Raw genomic sequence first — 7578 nt, 5'->3', positions numbered from 1 at the left:
CAGAAGATAGAGACACTTAAGGGAAGGGTACCGGCTTTTACTCTCAGAATCACCCAGAAACGGCGGAGGTCCCTGACAGTGGTCCCAGCAGTCCAAGGGTCCCTGCAGGACTGTGACAAGAATTGTGAGTAAAGAACTTGAAACTGCACCCTTGAAGTTGCCTCTGTTATTTCATCTGCATAGACACTCACAAGCACCAACTGTGCCCCTGGGCATTGCTCCACCTGTGGGGAGTAGTACTACCTTTGCTGCCATATCATCCCCCGGAGGCCTCATACAGCAGCGGCGGCCTATTAGCTGCATACCACAGGTGGCGTCACGAACACAAACTTTATTCATCAAGACCACATATTCTACTGACACCCACCAGGGCCACGGAGCCGGGCCCAGCCACCACTGACTACCCCCGGACTAGTCTGGCCCGGCACCGGGTGTCCCATAGCCCTGGGGTGGGCGAGTCAACTTTGGCGTCACGAACAGGATTTCGTGCCCGGTCACACCGGGTACTGTGCGCCTGAAGAATCGTGAAATAGCCTGTGTTTACTGTGAGAAACTGCCGCCATTGAAGCCACTGAGCGCGGGAAGAAGGGGGGCGTGCAAGAAGAAAGGGCGCGAAGAGAATCCCCGCCCCCTTGTCCAAGAAAAGAGCGCGAAGCGGTGCCCGCCATAGAAGGCGGAGAAAGAATAAATGGCGACTAGACAAGCTGGCCGGCTGGCAGAAAGAGTCTAAATGCCAGACCAGCAGATAGAGAAAATGGCTCCTGTAAGCGGAGGCCAGGGGGAGCTCACCTGGATCAGGCCTGTGACCGCCGCTGAGCTGGAGGCTGAGGTCGTAAGGATGGTTGACGGGATGAAGAAGCAGAGCGGACGGGAGACAGCCGTGTGGGGGAAGGAGATGGTGCTGGCCATGAGGAGTCTGCAGAAGTCTGTGCAGCGAGGCCTGCGTGAGGGTGATGCCCACGTCCATCCAGAGTCCACACCAGCGATGCCGATCCTGCTGCAGAGCATCTCCGGCCTAGATCTGGGTGAGTCCCATGCTGCCCCTGCTGGCGCGAGTGCCCCAACCCCCGCTGTCATGCCCGCGGTCCTTGGAGAGATGCCCGGCACGGCGACGCCGATCCAGGCCGCAGCCACGCCAGGTGAGGCCCGCCAAGATTTCGCCGCCGGAGCGACGCCCATCCACACCGCAGCAGCGACGCCAAGCCCGGCCCGTCCAGCTCAGGCCCCAGCAGCGATACCCCGCTCGGACAAGCAAGATCCCGCCGAAGCGGCGACGTTAATCCACGCCGCAGATGCGGCCCGCCAAGCCCAGGCCGCAGCCACGCCAGGTGCGGCCCATCAAGAATCGGTCACAGCAGCGACTCCAATACAGGTCGCCGCCATGCCAGGCGCGGCCCGCCAAGACCAGCAGACGCAGACTGTGCTGACCGCTGTCTACCTGCTACCAGGTGGGGAGCCGGAGAAGAATCCCTACATGTAAAGAAGTAAGAAGATGCTGAACTGTAAATAGCCCCTGTCAGCCCCTCATCCTTTGTGAAGATGTCCCTTTTGTTTTGCCCCTTGTACTTTTTGAAGATGTCACCTCCCATGTTTATGTGTACCGGGCCACGGAACTGGAATGTGGTCCCCGGTGAATGTGAATGTGTAATGTGTCCTGTGTAACCAGGCCACTGGACTTAGTGGCTGGTTTTGTTTTTCCTTTGTAGCTTGAGAAAGCTGAACGAACTGCCAGGCTACTGGACTTGTAGTAGCCAAAAATGTAATTAGTTGCACCCGTTGTGCCCCCTACCAGAATTATGGGGGATGTGCCCGAACCGTGCAATGGACTGGAAGTGCACACTTAGAGTTTTCTTTATAAGAAGTTCGCAACATTTACTTATATGTGCCTCCCATAAAGGGAAGAAATGTTTTATTGTTTTTCTTTCTACACACGTGTAAAAATGTTTTTGCAGTTTCTCCACATTTTCTGTTGTTTTTCAGCCCGAGGACGTGCTGGGATTTGCTGTGGGGGAGTGTGGCGCCCCTGAGGCTTCCGCCGCCACAGGTCATTGCACCCCATCCAGCGGTGTGATGCCCCATTCTGGGAGAGGAAGAGAGTGAACTCCGGTCCCCTGGTAAATCCACACTACACCCATTGCTAGGAACACACTGGGACCAGGGAAAGTGGCAGAAAACCTCCCATGCTGCATGCTGGGAGGGGCCGTAAGACCCATCCCTGCTCCTATAGGGTAGAACAGAGCAACTGGGGAGGTGGGAGGAGCCACAAGAGTGCAGACACAGAGAGGAAGTTCTAGTTTAGTCAGAGCAGAGTTGGAGAGAGAGTGGGGAAGGAGGAGGAGGCCTGCAGGAGGCAGGCAAGGAGGAGAAGAGAAAGGAAGAGCTCCAAGTCAGTCAGGAGCTAAAAGAAGAAAGAGAAGCTTCCTGGTGAAGATCCTGGGACTCAGAGGGTCCAGGTGACACCAAGCAGAGAAGAGAAGGGGTCCCAGGGCCACGGGTAGCTGTAGAGCTGCGGTGGCCTGCTCCACAGGAACATCGGTGGAGGGATCAAGCTGCAACAGGGGACGGTCCCTAGAAACCGGAGGAGTGCAAAATCATCTCCAAACAGTAAAAACCGAGGCCCAGGGAATGTTGTAAACTCCCCGGGCCACAGCCCACAGCAGCACCTCTAGAAAAGGGATAATCAGCCGACAGGTGACTCCCCGGCCTGGAGGGTGTTGTGGAGGCCAAGCCAGGTTCAACCTACCAAGGCAAGGCTAAGGAAGACAGCAGAAGATAGAGACACTTAAGGGAAGGGTACCGGCTTTTACTCTCAGAATCACCCAGAAACGGCGGAGGTCCCTGACAGTGGTCCCAGCAGTCCAAGGGTCCCTGCAGGACTGTGACAAGAATTGTGAGTAAAGAACTTGAAACTGCACCCTTGAAGTTGCCTCTGTTATTTCATCTGCATAGACACTCACAAGCACCAACTGTGCCCCTGGGCATTGCTCCACCTGTGGGGAGTAGTACTACCTTTGCTGCCATATCATCCCCCGGAGGCCTCATACAGCAGCGGCGGCCTATTAGCCGCATACCACAGGTGGCGTCACGAACACAAACTTTATTCATCAAGCCACATATTCTACTGACACCCACCAGGGCCACGGAGCCGGGCCCAGCCACCACTGACTACCCCCGGACTAGTCCGGCCCGGCACCGGGGGTCCCATAGCCCTGGGGTGGGCGAGTCAGGGGCTACTAATAGGGCCATGCTACACAGTGGGAGCTACTAAAGGGGTCATGATTCAGAGTGGGAGCTACTGTGGGGGTCATCATACAGTGTGGGGGATACTGAGGGTGTCATTATACAGTGTAGGGGCTAATGAGGGTCCCATGATATCATGTGAATGCTACTAAGGGAGCTATGACAGTGTAGGGGCTACTAAAGGACCATGATACAGAGTGATGGCTATCGAGGGAGTCATCATACAGCATGAGGACTGCTGTGAGGGCCATCATACAGTGGGGGGGCATTAGACAGTGTAGAAGCTAAGTGAAGGCATTTGTACAGTGTGGGGATTATCATACAGTGGGGGGCCATCAGACAGTGTAGAAGCTAAGTGAAGGCATTTGTACAGTGTGGGGATTATCATACAGTGGGGGTCTGTCAGACAGTGTGGAAGCTAAGTTAAGGCATTTGTACAGTGTAGGGGTTATCATACAGTGTTGAGGACATCAAACAGTTTGAAGGCTACTAAGGGGTTTGGTATACTGTGTGGGGGCTACTATACAGTGTGGGAGAATTATACTGTGTAGAGGGGAGCTGTACTGTGGGAAACTCAATACATTATTAAATGTCAAGTAAGTAAGCACTTATTGTATAGGGACACTCAGGTTATCGTGACTATCAAAGTGGCACAAAGAAGGCATTATTACTTTCTAGGGGACAAAATGTTGGCACAGTTTGCTTGAATGCTTGTGTGATGCCCTGGCAAAACCAGGTAGTCACACATAGGCCCCTGCATAACACCATTCCCTCATTAGGAAACACACAGCCGACCAGAAACCCTAGTCACCCTCCCTTAGGGACAGACGGACACACCAGTGGGCGTGACCAGGCGGTTGGGACACGCCCATCCAGGGGTCTAGACAGCCCGGGGTGGAAAACAAGTAGATTAGCTTTGAGTTAAGTTTGGAGAGGAGTGTGGGCTGGAGCTAAGTGTAGCTCCAGCAGGAAAGTTAAAGTTGAACGGTACTAGGTTAGGAACCCTGGTGCCACTGGCTAGGAGGCAGACGGTGGTCTCCATCAGCAAGAGATGGGAAGACGGCTCAGCAGAACCGAGGTGGACCGGGACAGGGTTGTAGCCCGCCGGTACCGAAAAGGGGAACCAACCTGGAAACCGTAGCACAAAGGGGGGTACTTGGACCCTGAAGCCAGAACCGGAACCAAGCGGACTGGTTAATTCACCGATTGAGGCAAGGACTAGAAGTTCTGTCCCACCCAAAGTCCCTCATAGAACACAAGAAACCACCGATAGGGATAGGAGGTCACCGCCAGGGCCCATAGATCCCACAGGCCAGCGTCTGTTGGCACGGCTCCTTAGGCCACATCCAGCCGGGAGCGGACTCCTGAGTTTCACACTAGGAAAGTCCACCTTACACAAAACAGTGCAGAGGAAAAGGATAGAGACCACCAGCCGAGTGGGGGACCCGAATGCAACCGGCTGCGGCACTGGCCATCATCACCTTGGTTTACCAGAGACTTGTGTGGTTTATTAACTGTGAGTACACAAACACTCCCTGCGGTCGCTATCCCCCGCTCAACGTCACTGGGTCCCGGGGCCATCATCCCTACCCACGGAGGGGTAAACAACTTGCTGCACAACATGTCCCCCGGGTGCCCTGCAACAGCAGCGGTGGTGTCCCACTTCACCACACACCGTGGGTGGCGTCACAAACTTACTACGGCCTAGCCCATACATCTACATCCCCCCCATTTATTCGGCGTGCCCGTGAGACCCCCAGGTTCGGAGACCCTCGAGCCACCACCACAGCAGGCCCGGACCCGAGCAGCGCCGGCTGCTGGCACGGGGGCGGCACACTTGCACAGGGCATTTATATATTCTAAAGATTTGTTTTCCCATCCAGAGGGCACACAGTACCAAAGAGTAGGTGCAGTAATAGGAACACATACGACAGCAGCTCAGCATTAGGGTACAAGCAAGATGAGGAGTTCATGCAGGTTGGTGATAGATGGGGACAGTTATGGAAATGTGAGAAGTCAAATGTCTGTCTTTTAATGTCTGTAGACCAGTTGTGGCTGCATAAGTTGTCATGTCAGTCTAGGCAAGCTAGAAAAAACTGGAAAGGTAAACGATTCTACAAGAAAGATTATCAGCTGTCACCATCTTTAACTTTTCATTCTTGCCCATTGAGAGTGCAGTGTTATATTTATATATTTCATTCTTGCCCATTGAGAGTGCAGTGTTATATGTATACTAGAAGGTGGCCCGATTCTACGCATCGGGTATTCTAGAATTTACGTATTGTGTAGTTTATGTATGATTTTTGTTATATATATGTGCGGTATGTGCGTATATTTGTGTGTGCAGCGTTGTCTGTGTGTGGGTGTCTGTGTAGGGCAGTTGTTTGTGGTTTCCAGTGTGTGTGTGTGGTGTGTTGTGCAGTGCGCGCGCGCGCGCGCGTGTGTGTGTGTGTTGGGGGGAGGTGTGCACTCTCCATCGTGCTCCATCCCCTATGCTGCGCACCCCTCATCGTGCTACATCTCCCATCCTGCGCACTCCCAAACGTGCTCCATCCGCCATGCTGCGCACTCCCAAACGTGCTCCATCCGCCATGCTGCGCACTCCCCATCGTGCTCCATTCCCCATGCTGCGCACTCCCCATCGTGCTCCATCCGCCACGCTGCGCACTCCCCATCGTGCTCCATCTCCCATGCTGCGCACTCCTAAACGTGCTCCATCCGCCATGCTGCGCACTCCCAAATGTGCTCCATCCACCATGCTGCGCACTCCCAAACGTGCTCCATCCGCCATACTCCACACTCCCCATCGTGCTCCATGCCCCATGCAGCGCACTCCCCATCGTGCTCTATCCCCTATGCTGCGCACCCCCCATCGTGCTCCATCATCTATGCTGCGCACTCCCAAACGTGCTCCATCCGCCATGCCGCGCACTCCCAAACGTGCTCCATCCGCCATGCTGCGCACTCCTAAACGTGCTCCATCCGCCATGCTGGGCACTCCTCATCGTGCTCCATCCCCCATGCAGTGCACTCCCTATCGTGCTCCATCCCCTATGCTGCGCACCCCCCATCGTGCTCCATCTCCCATGCTGCGCACTCTCAAACGTGCTCCATCCGCCATGCTGCGCACTCCCAAACGTGGTCCATCCGCCATGCTGCGCACTCCCAAACATGCTCCATCCGCCATACTCCGCACTCGCCATCGTGCTGCATCCGCCATGCTGCGCACTCCCAAACGTGCTCCATCCGCCATGCTGCGCACTCCCAAACGTGCTCCATCCGCCATGCTGCGCACTGCCAAACGTGCTCCATCCGCCATGCTGCGCACTGCCAAACGTACTCCATCCGCCATGCTGCGCACTGCCAAACGTGCTCCATCCGCCATGCTGCGCATTACCAAACGTGCTCCATCCGCCATGCTGCGCCAGCATCAGCCTCTCTACCCGCATCATCAGCCTCTCTGCCCGCAGCATCAGCCTCTCTCCTCCCAGCATCAGCGTCTCTGTCCCTAGCATCAGGCTCTCTCCTTCCAGCCTCCCTCAGCATCAGCCTCCCTTTCCCAGCCTTCCCAAGGATCAGCCTCTCTCCTCCCAGCCTCCTTCCTCCCAGCCTCCCTCTCCCAGCCTCCCTCAGCATCAGCCTTCCTGTCCCAGTCTCTCCCAGCATCAGCCTCCCCAAGCATCAGCCTCCACCAGCATCAGCCTCTGTTCTTCCAGCCTCCTCCAGCATCAACTTCCCTAAGCATCAGCCTCCCTCGTCCCAGCCTCCCTCAGCATCAGCCTCTCTCCTTCCAGCCTCCCTCAGCATCAGCCTCCTCTCCCCAGCCTTCCCTAGGATCAGCCTCTCTCCTCCCAGCCTCCTTCTTCCCAGCTTTCCCATCCCAGCCTCCTTCAGCATCAGCATTTCCCTCTTCCCCATGATCAGCCTCTCTGCTCCCAGCCTCCTCCAGCACGCCCTGCTCCTCTGCCGACACTCACACACCCGATCGCATGCACTCACACACACACCCGATGGCATCCACTCACACACACACCCGATCGCATCCACTCACACACACACCCGATCGCATCCACTCACACACACACCCGATCGCATCCACTCACACACACACCCGATCGCATCCACTCACACACACACCCGATCGCATCCACTCACACACACCCGATCGCATCCACTCACACACACTCGATCGCATCCACTCACACACACAGACACTGACGATATCGCACTTACGCGCTCATACTCACAACATCCGGGGATATCACATGCTTCTGGCCATGTGATCCTCCGTCAGGTCCTGGAAGATCACAACAGCACATTTTCGCCGCCGAGAAGCAA

This window comes from Anomaloglossus baeobatrachus, chromosome 2 (genome assembly GCF_048569485.1).
Source record: "Anomaloglossus baeobatrachus isolate aAnoBae1 chromosome 2, aAnoBae1.hap1, whole genome shotgun sequence".
In the NCBI taxonomy this organism is placed as follows: domain Eukaryota; kingdom Metazoa; phylum Chordata; class Amphibia; order Anura; family Aromobatidae; genus Anomaloglossus; species Anomaloglossus baeobatrachus.
Note: the sequence above shows the minus strand (reverse complement) of the source record.